The sequence below is a fragment of the Ixodes scapularis genome, unplaced genomic scaffold, assembly GCF_016920785.2.
Source record: "Ixodes scapularis isolate PalLabHiFi unplaced genomic scaffold, ASM1692078v2 PGA_scaffold2__306_contigs__length_199485367, whole genome shotgun sequence".
NCBI classification, from domain to species: Eukaryota; Metazoa; Arthropoda; class Arachnida; order Ixodida; family Ixodidae; genus Ixodes; species Ixodes scapularis.
Window position 1 is genome coordinate 124,792,542 of NW_024609857.1, and position 26,970 is coordinate 124,819,511.

Genomic DNA, 26,970 nt, shown 5'->3' on the forward strand with positions numbered 1-26,970 from the left:
AACATTCAGGCTCGAATCGTTCACTGAAAATAAGGCTACAAGTGTCTCAGCAGACCTAATAATGCGAAATCCCCACATGGTAATGCAGCAAGCACAAAAAGAAACAAAGAAATATCCTTAATCCTTACCTTTTCTCCCACGACCGTTTTTTCCTTCGCGCTCAGCAGCTCGCTGGCGGGGCCACTGATCTCGATGACAATTGCTGGATCGCGCTTGCCGCTCCCGCAAGTGAAGCCACCGGACGCAACCCCGCTGGGATACGATTCCCCGTTTTGCTAGCCTTTTGCTGCGGTTTTCCAGCGTGCTGTAGACACGTTTTCTACTCGTTCGTCGTCATTCGCCGAGGAAGTTTTTTGAGACTCAGTGTATTGTTGAGACTTGCCGTTGTGAACACGTGGAAAATATTACGAAAGTGCAGTGTCGCAAGAGAAAGGCACAACGCGTCGAAAGGAAGGGCTGGCGGCGTGTTCAAAGCTTCCTTGGCACGCCGAAGTGCCGTGTCTCTGTGCCTTCGCGCGCTTGGATACCGGTCAAGAATTGACGCCGCGCCAAAGTTCTGAACGTGTGTCGCGCGTAGATGCCTTTAGATCATTTATATATATCGGCCACGGAGTTCTGGATCGTCCAGCTGTTCCAGTGAGTTGCTATCAATAAAAGGGGGAGATCTGTACGTGTTCTTATGTACTATATTAACCATGGCTATGTCCCAAATCTACTCTAATAGATTCCGTGGGAGCACGAATAGGGCAACGTTGTGGAGCCAGGGGGGTTTTCGAAAGCAAAAGTACAAGACGGCGAGAATGAAAATCTTTGAAGCGCGGCCGATATGGTCGTGTGCAATCTGTTGACCAATTACAATTAGGCGAGCCGCGCTCAAATGTCAAGTGCAATTAAGTAGGTTGATAATAAGCCAGTACTGATCAGTGATGAGGAGCTGTTGTGCACGGTGTTGTGTAAATCGTCTAAGGACGAAAAAAAGACGTACCTTCCCCCCATCTTCCGTCGCTAGTGGACGCTGGATTAAGCTCGTTCCTAAACCGCGAGGGGAAAAGACGCTGATCCAGAGGCACGAACAGCTTCACGCACATTGCACTCGCTAAACACATTAACACGGCGTCGGTTCTTGGTCGGTATCCAAGCGCGCGAAGGCACAGAGACACGGCACTTCGGCGTGCCAAGGAAGCTTTGAACACGCCGCCAGCCCTTCCTTTCGACGCGTTGTGCCTTTTTCCTGCGACACTGCACTTTCGTAAAATTTTCCACGTGTTCACAACGGCAAGTCTCAACAATACACAGAGTCTTCAAAAAACTTCTTCGGCGAATGACGACGAACGAGTAGAAAACGTGTCTACAGCACGCTGGAAAACCGCAGCAAAGGCTAGCAAAAACGGCAAATCGTATCCCAAGCGAGTGAAGTCCGGTGGCTTCACTTGCGCTGCAGCGAACAAGCGGGGAAGCGCGATCCAGCAATTGTCATAGAGATCAGTGGGCGGGGCAAATTGCCCAGTGTGCACAGACGCCGCCGACGATTCCTAGCACTTCTAGCAACACTAAAGTTTTTCTTTCGTTTTTATTTTTATTAACCCTTTTAGGTACTTTAAAAAATGTTTGTGTATTTTTAGGACACATTCAATATAAAAATAGTGTTTTTGGGACCCAAAGCAATACTCGTGCAAAATGTTTAACGTATCTTAGGAAATACATTTTCTGGTTTCGGTTTCGTGGTCTTGACTTTTCGCCGCGAGGGGTTTCCAGATACACCGTCGGTCCGTCGGCTGCGATGTGCATGGCGGCGCCCAAGATGCGTATCGTCCACGCCGTGCTACCAAGGAGGTTAGAAGTACTAGGAGGGGGCACGTTGCAATATTGGTGAAGCCTAGTCACAAAAAGTTTAAACGATTTTGTGCCCAGCGTGACCGCAGATCTCTCTGGCGATTGGTGCGCGTGACATATCACGTGTGAGATGGATGGTTGACTGTAGAAGAACTCCTTGCAGGCTTGCGCGCGCTCCGTCCGGTAGGTTTTATCAGGTCGAAGTCTAGACTGTGGTGTATTCTAGTACCCCACAGCAAGACGAAGTCTAGCTACGGTCACGTGATGTGGTCACGTCGGCATGGTAAGTGAGGAGAGTAAGGAGGAAAATGAGAAAAAGGCGAGGCGTCAAGGGAGCATGGCTTGTGGAGGCTACGCGGCCGACGTCATGCCCTCTCCTACCCTTCTATTCTCCATGCGTGCTACGCACTTCGACCTGCTGTTACAAAGGTAAGCAGTACTTTGCTGTGAAGTATGCTAATTTTGAATTTTTACAAGTTCTGGATTCCATAGGGCTGACGTATTTTACCCTGAAACGTATGAAGGTCGGGGGAAAAAAAAAGTACATAGTAGATATGCGAAGGCTCTTTCACATGCTCTGATTCTCGCCCGAAATCGGTGCGATTTCTAGTATATGTGCGATTAAAATCGCAGTCGCACTGTCGCAGCGGCTCTGCAATTGTTTTCCACCAAGTTGGTATTTTGCCGCAGAGGCGGTGCGATCGCTTTCTCGTCAATCAGCCGTTCATTAGCCAGCTTTCATCCGCGAAAATAAATGTAGGCACATAAAAGCTTCTGATTTAATGCTTCGTTATTAAAAATTTCTGGTTACATATTGCATTCCTAAAACATGTATGCTTATTAAGACGTTTTTGTTGTATTTTAGACAAAGTGAAACGTGTCGCGTCCGTGTCCGAAGCGCCAGCCGCTCCGACAGAAATCGCGCGGTTGTTGGAGCATGTGAAACCAAACATTGCGATTGCACTCGCTGTGTCGGCTGTCGCACCGATTTTTTTTTTTTCGCACAGTCGCTGCATGTGAAACTGTCTTAAGAGAGGAGTCGCATAGTTAGTAGCTCTGTGATTTCTGTGGTGTTCCGTTCCGTGCTTAGATTTGGCAGTGTTTCAGTAGTTTACTTTAGGGGCGGGCGTTCACTCTGAATTTTACATACCTGTGCACGAGGAATCGGCTGTAATTGTCGGGAGAAAGCTTCCTGTTTGGCGTGGTTTAGTACATCCCTGTTTTCTGGTAGAATTTGACGTGGTGCTCTTTTCTTTTAGGCTTCGTATTCTACTGCTGCCCGAAGGAAATTCCATCGGGATCTTTCTACCAGACACGGTGTCGCGATCGTCCCTGTGTGGTTTTGATTCCAGAAAGTGGAAGAGTGTCTGATGCGGGACCTAGTGATAGTGAAGTGAGTGGCAGTGACGAGGAGAACTTGCCAACGAAGGGCCTAACAACAGAACTTCCAAGCCATAACAAAACTGAAGGCAGAACGCCCGCCTGTCCACTTCTGTCAACGTCAAGAAAGAAGCAAAAGTCACCGCCGCAAGTTTTTGACTGGGGAAAGGAAGACCGGTGTTTTCTGGAACCTGCTGAACCCATGTTTACGGCCTCTGATGATGTCAAATGCCGACTGAAATATTTTCTTTCATTGATGACAAGCTGCCAACGATTGTTGACGAGACAAACCTGTATTCTTTCCATCAGGCTAGTGCATATAGGTAAACGTTTGTTACACTGTGCCAACATGCTTACGCAAAGTACATTTTATTTGAATTGAATCGTTGCATCGCCCCTTCAATTAAGCACCTTATAAAATCAAATCTGGTGTTTGAGCTCTGTACATCTTATTTAATTTTACAAGAAAGCATGTTTTCATTCAACACCCTACATATATCCGTAATGTGTGCTCACCAGAGGCACCCTGGTGTGCATGTCAGGCCAGTTTAGTGTGCCTTGGTGGGGACATTAGACCAGTCTGGTGTGGCGTAGTGTGCACATCAAGCCATTCTGGTGTGCTGTGTTGTGCACATCAGACCAGCCTGGTGTGCTTTGATGTGCACATCAGACCACACTAGGATGATGTGATGGGCACACCAACCAGCCTAACGTGTTCTGGTGGGGACAACAGAACACGTTAGGCTGGTCTGATGTGCGCACCAGAACACAACAGGCCGGTCTGATGTTTACGTCAGAAAACACTAGGACACACCAAACCGGTCTGGTGGATTTTTCAATAGGGTGAATTGGTGTGTAGGTCTCTGACGTCCCATAATGCAACACTGAGCATTTAGTTTCCTTTCCAAATTTAGGGGTAAAACTGACGTCACATGACCTTAAGAGGGGAGGAAGGGAGGAGACGGCATGGAGGAGGAGGAAAGGAGGAGGAAGAGGAGAAGGGTAGGGTAAAAAGGAGGAGAGGAGGAGGAGGAAATTGTGAGGATGATGAGTGAAGGAGGGGAGGAATGGAGGAGGAGGAGGAAAGGAGGGGAAGAGGATGAGCAGAGGAGGAGGCGAGGAGAGAGGGTATGGAAGAGGGGGAGGGGCATACCCTCCCCCACGTACCCTCCCCTCCTCCTCCTCAAGAGCTGCACTCTAATTTCGCATTACATAGATTTCTAAACGTCTTTCATTTTTTTTGTCGATGTTACCTACCATCGTAGCTCAATGTTAAAATTCCAAACTGTAATTATACGTCCTTTCCGCCATATTTCCAGACTGTTTAGTCCTTTCCCGAGAGCGCAATGGATCTCGGGGAAGAGACAACAGGCCATCGCAGAGGACAGTCACATTCACCACTTTACGATATGAGCTATGGTTCAGACCAGCGTTCCAACATCTGCATTGACAGGTCGATCGATTGAACCGAATTCCCTCAGGCGGTCTTAAACTCTTTCATGCAAAGCGGAACGTACCTGCGGCACCCCGCCCCCTCAGATCAAGGCCCGACCAGTTGCATCAATGGCCGACAGTTTACGCCATTTTATCTTGCTCTTACACCTATATGATACGGGAACACATGGTCGCATCGGCAACAGTCCCAGTCTTCTGTTCAGAACCCCCAAAACTGTCATCGTGATGTTGCTGCTATGTTGCTGACGCGCAGAAATACAAAACCATGTTGATTGCCGGTTGGCAGTCGGCATCAAAAAACAGATCCCATCTTAGCACAGAAGTCACGCAGGCACCCGGCAACAAAACCTGCCTTTCTTGTGCACAGTTTCCTTGGTTTCCCTAACGTTGTCAACGCCGACACGTCGTTCTGCGTGGTTCCGCAATCCGGAGACGGCCATCAGTCAGCCCAGTGTACGTACCGCTGCTGGCATCGCTCTGAAACTTCGCTGTTTCTGACGGCTTCATTTTCTCTTTTGACAAAATTACTGGTAAAAATTTCAGTGCTACGAAAATGTTCTGTGCGTTCGGACAGGGAGACGAAATTACAGGCGGCCTTCCCCGCCGCCTGAACTACAATCACCCCAAAACAATTGATTAAGCAAATCAACAATTGGGTAGCAACATAGCGGGTTAAAATTTAGACTGGGTTTACTGGTGGTGTTTACCTAACTGCCATGTTAAGTGGAAGGAACCAGAGTTGTCGGTTCGTGCAGGGTTGTCAGTCTCATTACTTTTCTGCCATACCTAGTATAACGGGAAGCAACATTTGCAGACGCCGTGCACGCCTACCAATGCCGCTGATATTTGGATATTTCGCCTAGAGTTTTTTATTTGCTCTTTACAAAAGTTTACGAAATTCATTCAATATATCTCTCACCGGTTAATTTTAACGGTTACAGTTATGGTTCATGCGAAAAGGTATATCGTTGTTGTTCCGGCTATGTTTACCGAAAATATTTCACTCTGAAACTCATATCGGTTTGGCTTACGGTTACGGTTTGAGTCTATAATTAAAACCTCGCTATATATTGTTTGAAAGTTGCCAACAAGGAATTTATTATTTTCTTCTCCTTTGAAATAAACTAAGAGAATATATATCTGTACCGCAATTATTTTTATTGGCGTATGAATTAGAGGTATGAAGGTGGCACTGCTTCATAAGGAATAAATTGAGCCACAATAAACCATAATCTTCTCATCAAATCTCCCATAGCCTCCCTTATACTGACAAAGCCTGGCAGATAGCCACGAGAAGCGGCCGCTGAAATGGGAAAGGTGGAGCGGCAGACAACGGATGAGAGGAGAGCCACGTGACTGGCGCTCCGCTGCGGCGAGACGCCGAAACACACTTTTCCCGAGCGAACATGTGTATTTCGGGTCCTCGCCACTGCAAAAGCTGTGCGCTGACGTCCGAGTTCCCCGTGAATAGGCTTTTTGATGCTCTGTGCTACCAGATCCTCGCGCTCCAAATCTGCGACAGGGCACTTTATGGCTGCGTCATCAAACTGCCAGGCTTTGTGAGTATACAGAAGGCTTTGACTCTACAAAGCATGAAAGCATGACATTAGACGCTAAGAACTGCTGCCAATTAACAATATAATCTTAGACCAATAACTTTATCGTGAACTCATAAGTACTTGTTTTTGTTGCCCAAAAGTATATTGATACTTTTGGGCGATAACTCATGATAACTCACGGTAACTTATGATAAAAAGATTCAACTTGAGATATGTAATACAAAGATATAGGCCAACAGAGTCAACGCGCACAGCAAGACCAACAGGAGGGATTTTTTATCGAACCACTAAAGCATTTCGAACGAGAAGTTCGAAGTGTCCACTGGCGGGTAATTTGATAAACTGTTGTAGCCTTCTTACAGAGTGGCTTTTTCATAATTAAAGAGGTTCTATAGAACCATACTTCGCTTCAGCTTAGGCTGGCGCACTATAAAATTCAAAAGACACGGAAGCGCCCACACAAAGACTAAAAGAGGAAAAGTCACATCGCACTTTCCTCGGTTCGATTGAATGAGCCACACCCGGTCAATGCGCATGCACAGAAAGATGGTAAATACTATGACTATACGCTTTTGGTGCTACTTGAATGTCCGCTTGGCACGTATCATCGGCTGCGCAATGACTTAAAAAGCGACTAATCTTGAGTCGTTCCATACAACCCTAATAGATCCCTAGTGATCTCTTTAAACGTTTTACACATGAAACCCCGTATTTGCATTTAAAATAAAATAATAAAAAAATATGATTTAAAGAAATCGCCCGAATTTATGGCGCATATGGGCACAAGATCAGCACAATTTGCCTTTTTAGATGACTTCAAACAGGAAGTGTCGTTTAACCTTTTCTTTTCCCTTCTCATCGATCATGGAAATCACGAGCGTTCGCGTCTGCCAACCGGATAATCAGTACATACTTCGCTGTCTGCTTGCCAGGGACCTTTCTGTGCGTGCAGACGATGAGTCACTTTCTTTTTAATTTTTTCAGTGTTTGCTTTGTGGGTATTTAAAGAGGTAAATATAGGAAAATGGCGTGATGCAGACTGCGGTGAGCGACGCGAAGAATAACCAGAACTTCTTGATCTCTCAAATAATTTTCTCTTAAAATAAAGAAAAAAAGATTATCCGACTTTAACACACAAAAGAAGGACTTGTCTGAGCGTATGCCGAAATTTCTACTGTCCTCATTATTCAAAAGGGGGGGGGGGGGGGTGGCACGAAGTCATGTGGCTAGCCTCCACAACCACACCTCATATGAAGCTGCCTCTCCTGTAACCCCTTCTCCAACGCTTCCACCCTCTCTCCTAAATGCTTGGAATTATGGTTGTGAGAGCTGCGCAGATGACTTTTCTCGGTGAGTTCTCAGTTAGGTCGGGAATGATTCTGGCGGCTTTTTCGTGCGAACGACGAGGCAGCTGTGTAGTCGGTGCGCGGGAAGGCGATATATGATTTGAGTTGTCTGCTCCTCGGTCTATTGTCTCTATACCTCTGCAAAAAGTTGCAATGTAGAACTTCTGAATAAAGCGTGCTCCCTTAATACACTTGCGTTGTGGGTATAAGTTTCCTGGAACGTACGTAATATTGGTCTCAATAATTTGACTCGGCAAAATCAGGAGAAAGCGAATAGACCGAAAACATGCACCAGAAGGAATCTCCGGGCCCAGCTCTGTTTGTGTTGTTTCCAAAGTTAGTAAAAACATATTATCATGAATGACAGACATAAATACGGTCAATGCAGTAAAATAACGAAGCGTTTAATTGGGCGAACATCTACCCAAAACAAAAACAGAGGTACGGGCGTCGAAGGCGGCGTGACAGCTAGATCGAGTGGTGGCAAAAAACTGCCCCTCTGAAGTCACGGGCAGGCTTTTGTTTTATCATGGATAGTGTATATTGCGTACCAAACAAAAGAAGAAATACACGCGTGAGATCCGCGCACGCTAACCACTGCGATACTACCGCCGCTTACATATGAGAATGCAGCAATATAAATGCGACTAACGTACAGAAATTTGCCGCGGTGACGTTTGCCTAATGTCTTGGAATTCCGTTTATCTGCGCTGACTCGTAAAATTTCTACTCATCGTATTGAATCAGCCCAATAACGTGACCAAAAAGACCTTTGATTGAACTATTTCGAAAGTTAGCAATCTCTTCAGGACTATAGGAGGTATTCACTGGACGCCATATTTGAGGGCGATGTTTAGAGCGCATGCCCAGAACGAGCTCACATTAATAGCCTGCTAAGACCGGCAACCTTGATGGTGCTAAATGCACGCTCCAAAAGGACTGCGGAAGCTCGCCGTCAGCACGCGCTCAGCAGCAGCGCACACAGCTATGGCCGCCAGTGAATACTCCCTATACAACCTTGTAAGCATATTATTTGCAATACATATTCGGTGGCTATGAAATGCTCCTATCTTTCGCACCGCGCGAAAGAAGTGATGTTTCAGCACGGTTCTAGCAGGTTCTAATATTTAGGCTTCAACCGCTCTAACTTGTGTGTTAGGGTTGCCTTGCTGCATGCCCATCCGGGAGGAACAACACGAAGCCGGGGTTTTCATAACAAGAAACTACATTTATTAGAGTAACAGGAATGGGTTGTTAGTATCCAAGTAAAACATTGCCTTAGCGTTCGCTTCAAACTACACGCATCCGTGACCTCCGTCCGTCTCTCCCCTTCTGAGGGCGTGTCCCCTCTTTTATAGGCTCTTGTGCCTGTCCTACGTGCGCTGTTACGCGCCTCGGACGTTGTCCACTTCGGGCGGTCGCCAGCGGCCCCTGAGCGTGGTGGCAGACCCTCATTCAGCATGCCAAACTGGGCATGCTGGAGCAATAACTGAGCTTCAAGCTGGGACACGATCAACCAGCATGACCAGCATGCTAAACTGGGCATACTGGAGCAATAACCAAGCTTGAAGCTGGTACCAGCTTAAGCTGGTTTTTTCAATAGGGCACCCATTTGGTGAAATAGTCTGTTACCACGAACAAGTACTGGTTTCCGCGTGGACTAGGTGGAAATGGACCCATGACGTCACAGCAACAGATCGGCCAAGGGCTCTGGCTTGCGATCGGTTGCATGAGACCTGGGGGTTGACCACCACGAGGTTCGCTTTCTGGCATGACGAACAACTACGCGCGTACCTCAGCACATATTCCCGCATGCCGGCCCACGTCGCAATCTGGGACAACTTATCGTAAGTTTCGCTCCCACTGCTGTGTCCGGCTAAAGTAGCGCTGTGCATGTGTCTGATAAAGGACTTACGTAACTTCCGAGGTATCACTGTTCGAATCGCAGAACTCTTCAGATCAACATCAGCCTGAGGGATGTAGCGCAACAGGAGTCCGTCACTGCTCAGTAAGTATGAGTCGAACTGTTCATCACCCTTGGTGTTGACTGGGCTGGATGCTGCCAGCCATGCAGTCACCTGTTGGCACAGCCAATCGTCGTGCTGGACCTTGAGAAGATCCTCTCTTGAGACCAATGTTCCCCACCGTGATTCAGGTGGTCCCTGTGTTGTATTAACGACTGCAACCAGACCCGGAACTTCCTGCACGTTCTCCTCAGGAAGGGGTGCGCGGAAAAGTGCATCAGCAATTTGGTTTGTAGCACCCGGCCTGTACACAATAGTGTAATCGTATTATTGTAGCGTAAGTGCCCAACGAGCGAGGCGACCAGCGGGGTTCTAAAGTCTTTTCAGCCATGACAGCGCTAAGTGATCACATGGAATTTGGAATGTTGCGCCATCCAAATACATGTCGAATCGCTTTAACGCATAGACTATGGCTAAGCATTCTCTTTCTGCAACACTGTAGTTGCGCTGCGCTGAATTGTGGGTCTGACTTGCGAAAACAACCGGGCGAAGTATACCGTCATGTTCCTGCAGTAGAACAGCTCCGACGCCGCAATTGCTTGCATCTGTCTGCAAAACGAATGATTGGTTTAGGTCGGGAATATGCAGACACGCGTTCTCTTTCACTGCCTTTGATAAGGTTATGAATGCGCTTTGTTGCTGTTCGCTCCAACACCCTTTCACGCATTTTCGAAGAAGGTGATTATCCGGCTGAGAAATCTCATAGCAGTAAGGAATGAAATCCCTATAGAATGCAATCATTCCGAGATATCGCTGTAAAGTTTTCACGTCATGGGGGCTCGGGTATTCAGTTAGTGCGCGCAGTTTTTCTTCGTTGGGACGGAGCGTGCCGCTGTCGACAGCAAATCCGAGAAGGTTAGTTTTGGGCTCGGCCAATTGAAAGTTCCCCAGATTGATTGCTAGGCCCGCGTTCCGCATCCGCTCAAGCACGATAGTCGAGTGCTCAAGATGCTCCTCGAATGTACGCGAGAAAACAACAACGTCATCTATGTATGCCATCGCGAATTCGTACTTTGCGTTTCCGAGCAGAACGTCCATCAAACGCTAAAAGCTCGCTGGCAAGTTGGACAAGCCAAATGGCAGGCGGGTGAACTCGTACAGCCCTCTGCGGCAAATGAAAACGGTTTTCTGCACGTCTAACGGATGCACCTCGATCTGAAGGAATCCGAAGCTACATCCAACCTGCTGGACGCCGTCCCGTGGTGGACCGAGCGCGTACATTATAGAAGAAATGCTGGGAAAAAGGGTAACTGTCTTGTACTGATATTTCTTTAAGGCGTCTGCAATCTACGCAGAGTCTGGCAGTTCCATCTTTTTCGAGAGCGAGAACGACAGAAAATGCTCAAGGGCTCTTTGACTAACGTACTGCACCGCTGTCCAGCATCTCCTGATGTTGTTGTTGTTGTTGTTTGGGGGTTTTATGGCGCAACAGCAACGGAGACCATACTGCGCCAAACAAAGATAAAAAGAAAACAAGCTGTTATTGTTCCTGTGCTACAAAATAATAATTAGCTATGCGGAACTAGATCTGATTAATAAAACCTGCGTTAGTAGTATGTCAACAGACGGTCAAATGGGATGAGGGGATATTCTCCCAGTAAAAGAGCAGGATCGAATGGAATTTGGAATTGAAACAATTAAGGAAAGTGGGTACGACGTTCATTGTCCAAAGCTGGACAGAGCCACAAGATATGCATGATGGTAAGTGTATCCCCACAATGCTCACACACCGGTGGGTCCTCCTCACTAAGAAGATATTTGTGCGATATGAAGGAATGACCGATTCGAAGTCGATACAACAATACTTCATGGAATCGGTTCCTGTGAGAAGAGTCCTCACAGAGCCCGAGAGCCGGATTTGTAATATGAAGTTTATTGTTGCACTCTATGTTCCATTCAGACTGCCATAAACGAAGAAGGGATGACTTTGTTAGAGGTTTAATGTCTTGGTGTGGCAAACAGGCGGGGGACGGGGGAAGATTACCTGAGGATGTAGCGAGTCTGTCTGCTTCCTCGTTACCTTTTATTCCGATATGACTGGGCACCCAACAAAATTTTATATTTAGGCCTCCAGGTACAGCTTTATTGAGCTTATTTCGTAGTTGCTGCACCAGCATATTTTTAGTAACTCTCAAAGTGCATATTGCGGCAACAGCGCTTTGAGAGTCTACGAATAAGACAGCCTCCTTTATTTTAGCCCAGAGGATATAATCTATGGCCATAGATATTGCATAAACTTCAGCTGTAAAAATGCTAGAGAAAGTATTTAGACGTTTCACTTTAATAAAACTATCAGAATGTACGGCGCTGCCAACAAAAGACGACGTCTTAGCACCATCAGTGTAAAAATGTGTGTAGCCTTCATACTTCTTCTCAAGCTCAGAAAATTCCTGTTGGATGATTAGGGCAGAGGCGCTATGTTTATTAAACCTTGTCAGAGCCCAGTCACAAGCAAATGACACTATGTCACAGGGGGCAACACAGTCTACATTCTGCATAAGATTAACTTTGTCCAAACAAAGATCACGTGAGGAACAAAATTGCTGTACTCGGAAACTCAAGGGCCTTACGATGCTTGGCTTATTCTCGAAGAGGCGGCAACATCTAGATTTTTGGAGGGAGTTGTAGGTTGGATGATTACGGTTCACAAGTATCTTGTAGTAGTATGTTAAGCATAGATGTTGGCGTCTTTTCTCGAGTGACATCTGATTTGATTCAGCATACAGGCTGAGGACAGGGGACGTCCGAAAAGCACCTGTTGCGAGTCGCAGTCCAAGGCGATGGACTGGATCCAACATCTTGAGCGCGAACGGTCGTGCAGAACCGTAAACTGGAGCCCCATAGTAGAGATGGGATCGAACAAGAGCAGTGTACAGCCGTAGAAGGCCTTTTCTGTCAGATCCCCAAGTTTTATGGGCTAAGACCTTTAAAATATTCGCAGTTTTGAGACTTTTTTGTTTGAGTGACTTGAGGTGAGCAATAAAATTTAGCTTTTTGTCAAAGGTAACACCTAAGAACTTGTGCTCTTTCCTGAGAGGGTTGCAGGTTCTTAGTTTTAAAGAGGATCCAGTGATAGACCACGGCGTAAAGAAAATGGGACACAGACGCCTTTTTCGGGAGAAAACTTAAAACCATTTTCGTCCGCCCACTTAGCAAGCTTATTTATGGCCAGCCCTAGCTGGCGCTCGCAGCTCGACAAATTGTACGAAGATGCTGAAATTTGGACATCGTCAACATACAGTGAGTATGTAATGGACGGTGGCAAAACCTGAGCGAGAGAATTCATTTTGATTACAAAAAGTGTAACACTCAGGATACCTCCCTGGGGAACCCCGTTTTCTTGAACGAATAGATCCGACAAAACAGTTCCTAATGTAACCTGAAACGTCCTATCCGTCAAAAAATATTTTATGCACTGCAGCATACGGCCACAAATTCCATAGCCATAAAGGTCTTAGGGGATGTCATATCTCTATGCTGTATCGTAGGCCTTTTCTAAGTCAAAAAAGACCGATACACAATTCTGCCTATTCACGACACGTATGTATGCCCGTGAAACTTTTCCACAGACAGTGAGAAAACCCTCACGTCAGGCAAACACCACCACCACCACCACCACCACCACGACATGTATGGCCGTTTCTAAGCGCACCAAATGATCCAAGGTGGATCGTCCTCGGCGGAACCCGCACTGATTGTTATCCAAAATGCTTTCCTTTTCTAAAACATACACCAGCCGCCTGTTTATCAGTCTTTCATATGTTTTCCCGAGGCAGCTGGTTAAAGCTATCGGACGGTAACTAGAAGGCAGAGATGGATCCTTATTCGGCTTCAGGAGAGGCATAATGTGTGCCCGTTTCGAAGCCGCTGGAAAGCTAGCCTTTTTCCACAATGAATTGAAGAAATTTAGAAGGGATTCGAGAGATTCTGGGCCCGTTTGCTCGAAGCTGGTTAACTAACCGCGGTTAACCGGATTTCCCTACGAGGGGGAATTTTCGGTCACGTGACCGGCAGAGCAAGGACGGCGGGGAAACATGGCGGTGCCCCGGTGAGTGAGCGCCGCTCGCTTTGGAACTAATACGTCGTAGTAGCTGCAGTAGCGCGCGCGTTTGTTAGCAATGAATGGTGCAGGAGGTTTTTGCGTTGCCTTACCTCACTTAAAACGCAAAGCATGAGCAATGACCTCGCCGCATTTTTTAGATAGACGTTCAACTCTGGCCATTCCTAAGCCTAAATGAACGCGATAGTGGTCGGCATGGCAACGTCTTTGGAAAGTGGATTGCCTTGACTCAATTGGCCGGGTATTGATAGCACACAAAAGCAGACAGCGTTCCCATAGACCTTTTGCTAAATTTCAAAAGCACCGAGGTACATGCTACGTGTAGTTACACGCGCTTCACGTGCTGGCGTCTGCAGTAATAACTGTTCTGAAGCAAAAAGCCTAAAGCAAATTTTACCGTGCACGCGCGTTCGTCAAAGATTTATTATGATTATTTACTTCAAAACTTTTATAAGTGGAAGGCCAGCGCGCGCGCATCATACAATTACACTTCCAGCGTTCTTCTCGATGTTCGGGTAATTTACTAATAGGTCAATTGTCAGTGGAGCCGAGTTACAGGTTTTTCAATTTATGACGGTGTTTTATACAGTTCTTACATGACGGCCAGCCATGCTGCCGGTGTAACGCCCGCCTTTCACTGCTCACTTCTTTCTCATCGTTTCTAGGACTCAACTTCGTCGTCCTCTTTCGAACTCTGAAGGAAATTTCAACCGAGGCTTTTCTTCACTTCATACAGCCACATATTTAGAAAATTTCCAAACAAGGATTAATTTAGTTTTACCTTACCGATTATTTGTACCACGAGCAATAAAAGCTGTTTCTTAATTGCTCAAATGTATGGCGCGCTGCGTCGCGAAAACCAGGCAGCGCGCATATTTTGGGTCCCCCCATTTCGGGAACCTTTCCACGGAAGCCACATATATTCGCTACAGTCAGTAGGTGACACCAGCTACCACCCCAGAATAAAACACGGAGCTATCGCTCATCCAGCCCTCGTCAAACTTGGCTAGGTACTTGTAAGTACCTAATAGGGAAGGGCGGTTAACTTTTAACCGCGGTTAAAGTTGACCGGCTTCGAGCAAACGGGCCCTGGAGAGAGATTACGCAGTATTTCGTAATGCAGTCCATAAGGTCCATGAGCAGAGAGTTTTTTTTATATCAAGGACACTCTTTAGCTCGTACCGTGTGAAGGGCTGATTATAAGATGCAGCGTTTGATCCCGTTGTAACTATATTATGTTGCTCTGCACGTCTCTCTCTAAAGCAATAGGGAAGTCGTCACTCCCAAAAGGGTTATTAAGAACCTGCCAAGAAAAACAAGGCAGTAATGAATAGATAAATCAATAGATGTAAATGAATTGTGAGCTGAACTAAAGAATATAGGCTCCCTCCTATTAAAAAGACATATTTGAGATGATAGTAAAAACCGCTCAATTACTCTTCCTCGAGAATCGAGACGAGTACTGCCCCACATAGGATGATGGACATTAAAATCACCTAAAATAAAAAAAGGTTGAGGGAGTTGTCCCACGAGTCCCTGGAGCTCAGAGAGATGCAGGGGAACATTCGGAGACAAATAAATAAAAACAACCGTTATAAGGCGGTCTAAAAGAAGACGTACCGCTACGGCTTCCAGTGGGGTGCAGAGTGGGACCTCGGAACAGGCAACCCCAATCTGCACGATCACTGCCACGCCCCCGGAGGTGGAATTAAAACGATCCTTACGGGAAACTTGATGACGCCTTAAAATCTGTGTATGACGAGCTTGGAGATGAGTTTCTTGTAAAGTGAGGGCAATAGGCCGGAGATCATCCATAAAATAATTAGTATCATCGATATTAGATAAAAGACCACGACAGTTGCACTGCATAAAATGTAAATTCTTCATTTATCTAAAAATGTGAAATGTAAAATTAAAATCAGAGAGGCTATGAAAAAATTATAAATATTAAAAGAATGATTATTTGGGAGGAACCACTGGCTTTTTCGATTTCAGCCTAGGGGTCTGCCACTCCATGTCACCTTGGTCGGATGCAAGAGGGGGACACTCAGAGGCCTCATCCATCGCCTCCACTTCTGGAGACGAGCCTTTACCTAAAGGTTTTGGCTGGTTCGTTGCACGGGGCGGCATGCCCCGGCCACGACCAGGCGAAGACGCAGCGGAGGTGCTGGGCAGTGTGTCTTCCAACTCTGCCCCCTCCAGCCCCTTGGGTAACGGGGGAGCGGCACGAGGGTTGTGCCGCTCTTTGGAAGAGGAGGCCCTCTCTAAGGAGGTTGGGCGGGAGTTTCACCCTTTCTCCCCAGAAGAGGACCGCGACGTGCAGACAGGTACGGCAGTTGCCGGCCTGTCTGGAACCAGCGAAGCAGCCTGTGCACTCCCTCCAGGAGGAGGAGGGCACTGCTGCCCTAGCTGGGGGTTTGGGGCCCTGAGTGCTGCCTGCAGAACCTCAGGTGAGACCTGGGTAGCCCTCGACTCCGAGCGTGGCGCAAGACCCCTGCGTGCCACGTCGGCGTATGATCCCTTCGACATAAAGGAATACCTTTTCATTGCTTCGCTATAGCTGAGATTTTCTTTGGCTTTAATGGCAATGATTTCATTTTTTTGCTTCCATATGGGACAGCCACGATAGTAAGTAGGGTGTGGTCCACCGCAATTAGTGCAGTGGGCCACATTCTCGCAATTCAGAGATGTGATCCTGACTGCCACACTTCGCACAAGTCTCCTTCCCTCGACAGCTGCGTGTTCCGTGACCAAAACGCTGGCAACGGAAACACCGCTGCGGGTCGGGGACAAAAGGGCGGATGTGGCAGTTGAGGTATGCAGCCTTGATTGTTCGTGGTACCCTGTTGGAAAATTTCGATGATGGAAAGACGAAGGAAAAGGCTCATACAAGCGTAACCGTAATATGGGACATCCTATACAAGCGAATCGGCGGATCCAGTATAGTGGATTAAGGCGGAACGATACAGGTAGGCGGAACCATACAAGCGTGTCGTATTATGAGACATCCTATACCAGCGTAGTGGAACATGGCGGAACCATGTGGAACCATGCATGCATAACGTAATATGGGACAACCTATACCAGCGAAAAGGCGATACCAGCACGTTGGAGCCATATGGCTCCAACATGCTCGTTTCGCCTTTTCACTGTTGTACAGGGCGATTTAGTTTTAAGCTTTACATATATGTTTAGAAAGGTCGTGAAAGCTAAATTAATGTGGTTTGTGCAGGCAAGTTATACGGCCAGGCGTGCGTAGTATAGGGACCTAATCGTAACAATCAGTCAGATATTCAAATACAATTTGTTAATTAACTTTTTAATTAGTGAAAATGAAAATATGGTTTCAATTAGAAACTTGCTGAGTCATTGAAAACCACAAAATCAACTCTTTTTAGAAGGATATAATGCAGGGGTAGCCTTTTACGCGTTCTGTAACAACGCTTTATTTGGACGAGATTCTAGGTTTCAGTTTCTTATCAGAGCTCATCTCTGCGCCCAAGGTCCTGTTCCCCCTTAGACACGCAACGCACATGCGCCTTGCTTCCCTCCATCCTACGAGGGAGGCGAGGGGGCGGCTTCGCACTGCGGCCACCGGGCAGCAGGACCGCAGGTGCAAAGATGCGCTCTGGTAAGAAACCAAAGTCTGGAAACGCATCCAAATTGACCATTTTTTTAGAACGCCATAAAATGCTGCTCTTGTTTTATATCTTCACAAAGAAAGTTGATTTAGTGTGTTTTGATGATGCTTAGCAAGTTTCTAATTGGAACCATGGGTCTATTTTCACTGATTAAAAATTTCAGGAACATACTATACTTAGAGAGAGGCTGAAGCGGTTTTGTATTTGAGAAAACACTTTTAAATCTTCTTCATATGACCTCCAGAATCTCAAATATCAAAATTATTTGGTAATTTTATGAATCGAGGCTGCATAGAGTCATTTTTAAAGCGCTGTGAAAGCACTTCCCTGGAGAGCGACGTCACAAAAGTGGCTTTCGAAATCTTTGCTCATGCATCTTCAGCACCTATCAAAGCTATGCACACACGTGCTATTTTTTAAAAGGGCAGAAAAATGTGTCACGACTGGTGCCAATGCGGGAGAATATACCTAGAAAACTTGAGATTGGACGCGCGGCCCTTAAGCGACATGCTTGGCGGCCGAAAGGTCTTCTTACGACGTCACTATTGGTAGGATATTTTTTTGTTTTCTCGCGTTTAGTTATATCTTTGTGGAAAACGAACGGGATATTCAGATTCGCGAGATAAAACTATGCTAGAATGAACCTCCATCTAGTTTTCTGAAAGAAGACTGGCACATCTCTGTAATAAGCTGACTGATCATTACAAATTAGCCTTTTATACTATGCCGCCCTGGCCATATAACTCACGTGCACAGACCGCGTAAATGTAGCTTTTATGGCTTTTTGAAAAAAAATTTGTAAAACATACAAAAAAACACTCTCTAGAATGTCCCCCAATACGATATGATTGTATGGTTCCTTTCCCGCTTGCATTGTTCAAGAAAGACCTGTGGACATCCAGCGTTTCATTGGAATGCTGGATGTCAGCGAGTCTACATCAGTGAGTGGTTTCAACCAAGCATGATGTTTGCACACCAGTAAACTCTTATCCGAGGCTCACCAGGAGCACTAAGAGCAGAGGCAAAATGTCGTGACGTGGTAAATTTGGTTGCAGGTATTTATTTTTAGAAGAACTGCAAGCAGCAAAGCTTAACTTTGCTCAAAAGAAGATAATTAAAAATTCAATACTGAACAATGGTGTCCCTTGAGCTGTCAGACCAAACTCCCACTCTTGCCACTCAGGAGTTCCTAACTTGTGCGTAGAGGATCAGCACAACCCAGATTTGTGCTGCAAGCGCACCTGCAATATAAAAGTTGAATAAACATGAGATGAAATATGAGACGTTTACAATTCTCTGTAATGTGAAATTAGAGCAGAGATCTTGAAGAGGAGGATGGGAGGGTATGACCCCCCACCCCCTAACCCTCCTACTCTTCTGCTCCCTCCCATTTAGCAAAAACTTTCCCTGAATTTAGCGGGAAACTTTGCCCACTAAATTTAGCGGGTTAAGTTTTCCACAAAATTTAGCGCGGAAATTGATGTCACATGACCTCAACACAAATGCAGATTTCCCGCTAAAAGTAGCGGGGAAAATGACGTTGCATGACCGTGTCATGTCATCCATAAAAAATTCAGTTTCTCAGCTAGACTTGGCGGAAATACTAACGTCACATGACCGCAACATTCATTCAATTTCCTGCCAAGTTTAGTTGGGCGGTTACGCCGAGGGCGGCGCCGCGAAACGCGGAAACGGGTGCTAAGAGCTGCGCTAAAAAAACTAAATGCATCAGGTGAAATAAGGTGAAAATTAGAGATAAGAAAAAGAGAAGAGAATCTAAGATACCGTTCTCAGATCCTTCCTTTTGTCCGTTCTCAAATGTTTTGATTTCAAGAAATGTTTATATCTTTATTCATACCCAGAGAACCCCTCCCAGTTTCAGCATGAATGCGATAAATCAATGCAGACTAGACCTTGTAAACTATAATGCACATGAAAATGAATGTTCGCCACATAGTCATGTATGAGTCAGTGGCTCAGATCTCTAAATACATTTGTATTGAGGAACATTCTTGAATAAAACTTCTGCGCTTTGAATTCGACAGTTTGTACTTCCATAAGGAACACTGTATGGCACTGATTCTTTTGTGACACAACAGAAACAGCAGTGTCATCCTTGCATACCTAACAAGAATTTGTATTTTTTTTTTAGCATGGCGTGTGCTATTTTAATGCTTATAGAGCCTCCTTTAACAAAATTTCCTTTGTAGAGCTTTTTATTGGTTCTTATTTAACTCGCACGACAGATCCGGGACCTTGAATTCTCACTCGGCATCAACAGTTTTATATATTAATGTAATAGTGAAAGACAAGATTAATGGTCTTGAGTACGGCTCAACAAGCACAGATGTTGAGAAAAGTACTGAAGAAAACTCAAATGTCAAAATAAAAATAAGCTGGAATGTGGACATGGTCATGAATACAGTGGCAGATTCAATATGAAGAATACGTGTTAGACGCACACTCAAAGAAACCTGTTGCATCTATATTCATGCAAATTACTTCGCAGAACCCAGCGCTGCAGTCTCGGGTGCGAGTTCGCTGAATGAGTCCACTGAAAATGAGTGCAGACGGAAAAAACAGTTTGATCTGCGACAATGAGCATTACATAGGCAAGTGACATGTCATTGTTACTGTTACAGTGCCGAATGTTTCAAACTGCCAGTCGTATCATTCTGCGAGTTCCATCCGTATAATACAAGGTTTGGCTCTCTCGAATGCTTTGCGAGAAAAATTATGAACTGGAAATGTCTAGCGTAGTTCTAGAAAAACTACTTCCAGAATCCTAACTCAGCATCGTAAAGAATATAAAAAGTTTCTAGAGATAAGGTTAGTGCAGGAGTTGAATAAACTAACTACTTAGTTTTGTGAAACCATCTTGCCGTAGTAAACGTATAAAGTTCCCCTAGGTAGAGCTAGTCATTACGGATGATTGTGCCCATCGCATACCATAAAAATATCATTTGCGACCTACAATATTTACAGACTCAACCAACTCTGAATAAGTGGAACACTTGGCACTAAAGATTGGTCTCACCATGACTGTCTGCAAACATCCACATAATAATTTCCATAAACCTATACATTTCAAGAAAATATTTGGAGCGAGCTGTTTAAACTGCCATAACACTTTCTAACGCTAATAGAAAGCCTGTAGTGGGCCACAACTTAAGCAGTTTTTACTTCATTATGAAGGGCAATAACAAATATGTGAAGCTTAAAACTAGGCCTGCACTGAATTGCTTTCTTAAGTTGAACGTGCTATGCTCGGTTCAATATATTATCTTTGCAGAGCTGAAAATGTGCAAGTTCCCTTTTTTTTATATTTCACATCTCCCGACTGCTGGGTGGGGTAGGTACATAAGATTAATGACACCAATGTAACACAATGATTATTTTAAGAATTTGTTTGGGTATGGCACTAGCGAAGCCATCTGCGGGAAGTTATTTCTGTGACTCCGTCGAACCTACATCCGTGGGCTTTAAGTTCACATGTGAATCATGTCTGCAGACGCCTTTTTGTAATTGGAACTCCATCCAACCCGAGATTTGAATGTTTTTTGCATTTTAGGCTTAGTAGTGCTTTTGCTGTTTCACTTCAAGAATAGGTAAGAATGCTTATTTCGAGTAGCATACCCAACACTTGGTGGCATGAGGACTCCCTTGTCGTGATGCTAATCGAAAGTCACAGGCAGGGAGATACTGTGATGCTCTTGTTGCTGGGATTACCTCCCCCATGGTCCTGGCCGGACCACAGAAGAAGATTGAGTCCAAGCTTCTGGCCACTAGGATCTCCAGATCTTGAGGCAACCAAGTAGCTGGAAATAAAAACAAATCACAATCAAGTACTTGGCAGAGCTACATTAGAATGGCTAGCATATTCTTTCATGATCAGCACATAGATCCTTTTGTTTTTATACTTGGTACTTGTACCTATTAAAAAACTGCTCCTTCACAGCCACAGTCATAGACACACCCCAGGACAAGGCCACACAGGCCTTGAAATTTTGGGTACCGAATTAAAGCGAATGATCAAATGCATTCATTTAACCCTCTTTCACCCCAACCTGGGAGATTTCTGTCAAATATTCACATTTAACTCTAAAGACTATAAAAAAACCTACTACTGCAATGCAGAGCCGTATTGGGGAGGAGGACAGACCTTGACGCCCCAAGCGGTTAACCTAACAACTACACGGATGGGGACAACAAATACAATGACGCAGCGTTCGGCCGACATAACCGAACGCGGCATCAGCGTTCAGCTGGAGTTCGTGTTCTCCGGCGAAGGGGAGGAGGGGCTCTTTTGTTTCCACTCGGCCTGCATGAACAATGCAGCATGCACGATGCCAGCTCATCACAAAAGCCAAAGTGGGTCAAGCTCGCATTCTCTGAGGATAGATCCGGCACTTAACGTCGCTTTGTCGATTGTTAGTATTTTTTTTATTAAACTGCGCCCCGCGCTCTATTGTAGAAGATGACATGGCCATGCCCATAAGGCCTGTCGGCTTGTGCATAGGCCTTGTGTTGAGTAAACACCAAGCGTGGGGAAAACAAACGGGTCAGAGCGCCCCCTATAGTTCGATCTCCTGCCCAATAGTGGGAGAGTTTAGCCAGTGGGTGTGGTGACAAAGGTGCCGGAGAGGAGGAAAGGGAGGAGAGCGCCGAAGGAAAGAGAGAGAAGGCAGCAAAAAGGAGACGACCGCTATTTTGACGCAACACTGTTGGCGCGGAGCACCGCTGAGGCTATGTGTCGTCTGCTACTGGCTTAATTCATTTTTGCCTTTATAAAAGTTTGCGTTTAAACATGGAGAAACTTTTTTCTTTGTTTTTAAGCCACCGAGGAATAACACTACATTATTTTATTGCCAGAGCCTGCCAAATAAAAGCAAAGGGCAGGTGTCTGGATAGAAAGAGTTTAGTTGGCGCACCAAGAGGCTAACCAATAAAAATGGGTACCACTCTGCGCCAAATGCCTAAAAAGCGTGCATCTCTACTTGACACTAACAGCGGCACACACTATCTATTTTACTCACTAAAGGGTACTAGATCATTATTTTCAGCTAACTAGTCAAAATAGATATTCTTGCCGACTTGCTTTTTAGAAAAATTTTTAAATTTACAAGAACTATTAAGACAACGGCTAAAAAAAAAGCTATGGCAAAACCAACAATCGAATTCGCCTGCTCTCTAGTAGCACGACATCTATAGAAGGCAAACCTGCAGAATGAACAAGCAGTCTAAAGAAGAGTATGTCCCATGTATAATTTGTTTCCATGCTGCAAAGCAAGTGCTGGAAAGAGGTTTCACGACATTAACAAAATTTCTTGCAATCAGTTGAGAACAAGTTAGAGCAGTGAACTTGTCCTTGCCCTTGGCATAACGTTTTAGTGTTGCCCACGGAAATTCAAATAAATTTGTGAATAAAAACAAAAAAGACTAACCTTCATAAAAAAAAAGAATCTAACTCGCAAAGAAAAGTTATCTTGAACAAAATATGCGGGATACAGTTGTACAGCATCCATTTTTGTGCTGAACCAATTTTGAGGCAAATCTTTGACAATGAAAAGAAAACGCCTGAGTACATTAGGGAAAGACAGAAAGGATGCATACCTACAACAAAAAAATTTAGAACGACCACGGGCAGGAACCTCTGGTGAGGCTCTCGGGGTGACTCCCTGCAATGGGCCTGCGCAGACCAGAGAACAAGATCGGTCAGAGCTTGCAGCCATAAGGTGCTTCATACCATGAAGTTCCAGAAGTAGCTGCAATTGGAAGCAAAGTGCAGTTCATTTCTCTGCAGAATGGAGAGTTTAATAGCTAGTATGCATTCATAAGGTGATACAGTCACAAATGCAGATTTTTCAATGCAGCACTATATCACCAAATTGTTAACCGTGTCGGGCAACACTAAAAACCGGGAGCATTATTCCAAACTATCTCAGTTTAAAGTTAACCACGGCAGAAGCTGCAAGCCATGTGACCTTCTAGTTGGATGCCATGGTACGTCGAGCTTATAATCATGTCTCACACTGTTTTTGCTGCAATGGCTTGTAGTGTCAAAAGTGGTCCAGCTTAAAGAGATGCAAAGTATAGACGTTTGTGAGTGGGGCCTTGACCTAGTCTTGAGCTACATTGCGAGGAAGGACGTTTCAACCGGGATGTTTGCTGTCTGCATCCACACGACCAGCTTGTGCACAGCGATTGCTCGAGCCGAGTACATGTCCTCGACAGTGCCATTATTTGACAAGCAGTTTTATGAATCTTAAACATGACTGACTTGCAGAGAGACTGCATCTGAACGACTAATGACTTGTGATACCTAACTGAATACTGATATATTAACTGAATGCAAAACAAATTACCTGGCAGGCATTAAATTTATCAACAGGGTGGGTCGACTCCGCATTAAGTTGGAGTCGATGCGTCAGGCACGTAGCCAGGATTTTGTTTCAGGGGGGGCCCCCTCATAACAAAACGCTGTATGAGGGGGAGGGGGGAGAGGAGGACCCATGCAAAATGGAAGATATCGGGGGGGAGGGGGGGGGGGGCGGGCCTCATAAGCCTCCCCCTGGCTACGTGCCTGTGATGCGTAATAGGACAATACAAACAAAGATATGCCTTACAATTCCTTTTGCACCCCCAAAATGATGTGTTTTTGAAGGTAAGATTCACAGTGTTCTTGATTCAGAAAGTGCCTCAGCTGTACAAATGCATATGCAGTAAGGGCACTCGCCAAGCCTATTCTCCTCAGCTCTGTGCAGGTTAAGCTAAGTTAGAGTATAGAGGTACACGCTCACTGACAGCATGAGAAAGGCAGGGAGAAGTCTCCGTTGTTCCACCACCAGCCCGTCTGCTACCTTCGATGACGTTTCAGCACCTCATGAGCCTGGAGCAAGCACATCTGTCCAAAGTGGGGTGAAAAGCACAAGCACGTGCTGGAGGACGCCCAGCCATTCTCTTTTTGTCATCGGCTATTCTACATATTTTAGTATGACATATTTTTAAGTGAGAAAAAGTACTGCAAATATGCAGTCCAACTTTGACCATAATACAGAAGTCTGATAAAGATAACAGTTGCCATTCACCATTTTCCAAATAAGTGCTCCCACCTATCGGAACATCTACACATGTGGTGCGTGAGTGGGTTCAGGACTGAGACGCTAAAAAATGAAACGCTCACAAGGCTTGTCTGGCCCTTCCAACCATGCGGGTACATTCATCGCAAATCCCACATTTTTAGACAAAATGATTTAGAATAAGCAAATCTTGTCTACGCCCGAGGTAGAACATTGAATTGTGATTCCCCCATATTGTGCCAACCATCCTTCAACCTGCGGTACCACCTGCAAATGAACTATGTTGTGCTGCGGCACGCCTCCATGCTGCCTGCTTGAGAAGAAAACCACTGCTCGTGTTGAAGACGACATCCCACAATGTACAGGCAACAATGTTTAACGAACTAAAACAAAATAGATATCATTCAATAGACACAAATAGGCTTACAAAGTGTCGACACCATGATTGTTGTTGTTGGTTTTACTCCTGCATGCAAACATAAGTGACTTCCTCTTTCCTCCGATGTGCAGTAAAACCCCCTTATCTTCGTGGCCCCTATTTCTTCTCGAATCGGTCACAGAGGACATAATCGCAGCCACTGAATTCTGCAAAATTAAAGGCCGCGAAAATTAAAGGTTTGCCAACATTAAATAGTTTACTGTTCTTTCGTGTGTCCCATGATGTTAACATTTCAAGGAGGCTGAAGGTATTGGTTTAAGAAAAAAATTGACCTATGAAAAAAATGCCCTTCTCCAGGTTAGGCACGCGAGGTTCTTTTGCACTACCTTTAAGGCGGCAAGTTTGTTTCGGCAGAGCTTTTGGTTAAACGGAGTCACAAAAGTAGCTATACTTGGAGTCAACTATTTTGTGCTGCATTATAAAGCTAGAGTAAATTCCACTGTGCTTCTGCACAGCACTGTTTGTTGCGAGAGCATATGTGGTTTAGTGTTGCGCCCCATTTGCATGATCTAGAGAAACTAGCGCTGACAGAGTTAGAGCACTCAAAAAAAAACAAAAAAACAGCCGACTGTGGAAACATTGAGAGATGCACACATGCGAACTGTGCATTTTTTAAAAGTGGATTCGAGCAAAGGTAAAGACAATATGTATACTTACGGTGGCCATACTTGCCTTTCCCAAGTATGACCACTTTTCCCTCGGTAGCACCATCCAGTAAGCACCAGCAACACGCCCATGAGACGCCACCGACTCATGGATTGAATGACGACCCGCCTGAGGTCTTGGAAGGAGATCCGGAACACTGCTTTAGGCCAGATGTTGTATCTGGAGGGGGCAGGGACTAAAAGTAAGAATTAACAAATTTATCTGAAGCGCTACATTCCTATAGCATAAACTCTAGGATAGCAGTATTTTTTTTTAGGTCAGTGATGCATTTTAATTAAACACAAATGGTTGGTTTATATGATGAACCAGCAGCCCCCATTTTCCTTAAGTGTAACGGAGTGTCTAACGTTACGTCCGACGGAACCCGAAATAAAAATTAAAGTTACGCCCAACGTAACTGTCAAGCATTCGAGTTGCGTCCGACGTAACCCAAAATAAAAATTAAAGTTACCGTATTTACTCGAAAATAGGTCGAACCCTATTTATTGGATCCACCAAGAACAAAAAAAAAAAAAAAATTCAAATATAGGTCGACCTTTTTTTTTTATTTTTAAGAACAGGGGAAATTTTGGGCAAAAGAAAGAAAAAAAAACCCTTTATTTACATCACTCTCAGCTAAATCACGGGGCGATGCCAAAAACTTCATCACCGTCAGAACTTCTGGACATGTTATCATAGTCCGAAGCTTCGTCAGCTGGGTAGACATCCTGGCAAATTCGCAGCAATACTTCACTGACACCGTTGTAAAATGACGACAAGAAACGAAAAAAGCTGCGAAGCGACGGAAGACAAACTACAAAGACGCAAGCAAAGCCGCCGTGTCGCCATGAGCAACACGCGAGCCGAGCCGCCTCAAGCAACTAACAAAAATAACATTTTTTTTTTTTTTGCGCGCGTTTGCGAGGATGGAGGGTAAAGTGCATGGCGCATCGCGTTCCTCTCCTTACCCGTTGCCCAGCAAGGGGAACACTAGAGGCGCGATGTCGAAATCCGACGCCCGAAGGGTGCGCGCGATAGCGGCACCGGCCACCGCGGGCGGCGAGCCATTTCGGCAACCAAAAGCTTTTTGAAACAAGAAGCGGCGCGGCTCTACGGCAACGCCGGCTCGGTGACTCGATAGCTTCATGCCTCCGGTAGGGTCGCAAAATTTGGTCGCGAATGTAGGTGTCAAAATTCATTAGTCACAATTTCCCCCCCCCCCCCCCCAAAAAAAAAAATGTCGATTTATATTCGAATAAACACGGCAGTCAGCCGCGCGACGAGACACACATTATGAAAGCGATTGGTGCGAGCGACCAAGGCGATGAGCGACGTTTTCTAGAAGCCCAAGAACCGAGCGGCGGAAGCAGCGAGAGTGAGAAATCTTCGGCGCTCGGCGCCGGCTCTCGTAGCTTCTCGCCGTCGCTCGTCTCGTTGATCGCTATATTGCTAACATGCTGTTCAGAAAGGCGCTCTAAGTGCTTACCATTGCATTGGGACCAGCCTCGT